The following is a 3,330-nucleotide window of genomic DNA, read 5'->3' on the forward strand; positions in this document are numbered from 1 at the left end:
GGTGTGTGCACTTTACCCAGTTGATCATGTGTGATAGCAATTTGTTCATACTTTTGGCGTACTGTATACCCCATATATTTAGCGAGTCCAAATTTTTTGCGAATCGGGACTTCCTGATGATTTCGCGAGTGGTTAAATTCGCGATCCTGGAACCCTGTACTGAATGGAGAAATGTATATGCGTACCTCACTTTCAAATCAGGATCAGTATACACGTAGTCAATATTTTTGCGTGTCTTTAATTTCACAAAGAGCACCTGGCTCGCGAAATTTGTGTCAAAATAAAAACCTCACAAAATATAATCGGCGTATACAGTAGACTTTAGAGGACTTTTGCATTCAAAATCTGAGGTGATATGACTCTCTTTCTACACACATGCATACATATGTACATATGTAGATACATACATACATTTATTGTACATGTATGCATGTGTCTGAGTGTTCATGTATATATGTGTTTGTATGTTTGCTGGGCAACAGGGAAACACATATAACAGGAAGTGGCATGGGTCAATGAAGAGGAATATTATATACCTGAAGTGTGTTAGTAAAAATCTCTAGAGGATACCAAATATGGTGATGAAGCTTAGCACAGTTTGAGTATATTTTTACTTGTCCTGTTTTATCCAACTGCTTTGCTACACGTAGAACAATGTTTCACTATATCATCGTTTGACCAAAGACAGACCACTAATCAGTAACTGGGAACTCTTTCAAATAATAGTCTGTGGGAATATGATAATTCTAGGTTTTTATGCGTACCGATTGGAAATGGGATATCAGTGCCTGAATTTTGTGTATTGTAGAGAAATTTCACATTCTATGACAGTAGCATGGTGTGTGGAATGTGTCACATTGGCATCAGTGACGCACTTTTAATCATCATTACAAGTATTTCATTAGTCACCAAACATTTGCAACCATATATTGTTCTGTTAGATTCCATTCATTGAATGATGAAGTGGATGGATTTTTGCATCAAAATATGTGGTTGTGGGTTGTTTTGTTTTTTCAGTCTAATGATTATTATATACTCTGAAGTGTCGGATGTCAAGAGTGAAACCAGTGATTCTCCATACAGAATTTTATTTCAATTTTCATAGTGTACCACTTCTCAGGTCATAAGGAAGGGGTGGGGTAGAGAGTCTGGCTTGGTTCATACCCCTCTCACACACAGCAAGCTCTCAAACAGGTCCAGTTATAGGGGAATTCCAGGCCTGTTGTAAATTAGTCTAATAAGAAAGTAAATTCTTACAAGCACAACAGTGAAAATTTGATCCAAATCGGAGAAAAATAAGAGAAGGTATGATATTGTGAAGTTTTGCTAAGTTCTGCAAAGCAGTTCCTGTACAGTTGATGTGAATATGCAAAGGAGTGAACTGATGTCATCACCTCACATTTTAGAATTTAGAAAAATTTAAAGTTTCTGCTATTCAATCGTAAAATGTAATGTCATTCCTGGCTTACTACCTTCAAAATAATTAATGATCAGTCATATACATCAGGATTTTTTTTTCATGACTTTAAGTACGTACTGTATTTAACACATTGTGAGGGGATGACATCAGCAATTCACTATTTGCATAAGTGACTGTTCAAGAACTGTTTCGTGAATATTAGGGAAACTTCACAATTTCCTAACTTCCTGATTTCACGCGATTTTGATCAAACTCACTGTTGTGCTTGTAAGATTTTATTCTTTCCTTTTAGACCAATTTTTATTTGTTCTGGATTTCCTCTCACAGTTATCATAATAGCTACGTTCACACCGTCACCCTGTCATTGATAATAGGTCGGATTGCTCCGGACTGTAACCAACATCCACACAGTGTTCAGCCATGATTTGGCAGAACTATGTATCTGTGGGGGATGCCATACTTAATATCAAACTACAGACATCTTCTCAACAACAAGATTTCTTGTGGTGGAAAGTGTCAGAGTTTACTTAACAATGAATTTTGCTCCCACTGTTCCTATCTTATACTTTGGGACCCTCACTGCTCACTTTAAACGAAGTTAGCTAGTTGGGGCAACTAATGTTACCAGTGTAAATCAGGCATTTGCAAATGAGGCTGCAATGAAGTGATGTGGCATTTTCATGTACATACATGTAGATGTCACTGTTGAACCAAATATATTTCTCAAAGCCATGTACTTATTACTTCCTCTGTGCATAAAGAGTAAATATGTGCCATATAAGCTTATAATGAGCTACACTTTCCGTCCATATGGCCATGCTTTTGCAGTGCAAAGAAATGCATATTTTCTGCAACATATCATGATATGAAATATCAAAGGTAGATTGCTTTGTGTATCATGCTGTTTGTACCTTTTGCTACAAGACTTCTGTGCATTTCACTATGTCCATGTTATTTTACATTCTGTACACTGTATCAGAGAATCTATAGACAAGCATATATTGAGATTTGTATTATAGATGTGCAAAGCAAGGGTGAAGTAAGCAACAGCCCATGAACTGAGCAACAGGACCGGGAGACAAAACACTTTGCTTTATTCTGTTCATGTGTATGAACGAGTCAGTATTCAGCCACTGGTTAACCCTATTCTAACTGGGGGGGGGGGGGGGGGGGGGGGGGGGGGGATCAAATTGACCCCCCCCCCCCTCGACCCCTCGATGTTCCGCAACGCGCAAAGATTTTGCCGCGTCGTTTCATGACTTTTTTCTTTAAAGTCTCCCACACATTTTGAGACCAAATTTGCGACGTCCGGGTACACCGTTTTGAAGTTATGCAATGTTTTGCATATGCATGTCAACCAGAAAACCGCTCAAATTCATGATTTCGTGTGCAAATCCAATGCAAACTGTATTTTTTAATTGATATAAATTAGATTATTTCAACTTTTAACCATTGAAATAAATCAATTCTAAAGTTAGATAAGCTTGAAAAAGTGCCTCCAACAAATTTTGGCAAAAAAACCCAATAGAAAACAAAAGATTGAAAAAAACAATAAAATACATAAGAAATTAACAAAACAATAAAAATCAAAAGAATCTGATTTTGATTGCGCTATTTTTTTACAAGAAAATTGTTTGATGTGTCTTGAGGAACTCTGACACAAAAATTTAGCAATCCTTCAGTCTTTTTGATGGAATGATAGGTGAAAATATGATTTAATGCGTTAATTTGCATAATTAATTTATTAAAAAATATGAAATCAACATTTTTCTATTGTATGACCATGCAATCTTGTAGTTGACATCCAGCTCTATGTTCAGGCAAAATTTTGCGGCGATCGCGTGATCAGCGGCCGAGATCTGAAGGGGGGGTCAAATTGACCCCCCCATAAAGACTTGGTCTCAAATAGC

Source organism: Diadema antillarum, unplaced genomic scaffold (assembly GCF_040938485.1).
Source record: "Diadema antillarum isolate AM-2024a unplaced genomic scaffold, OU_Dant_1.0 scf00000044, whole genome shotgun sequence".
NCBI classification, from domain to species: domain Eukaryota; kingdom Metazoa; phylum Echinodermata; class Echinoidea; order Diadematoida; family Diadematidae; genus Diadema; species Diadema antillarum.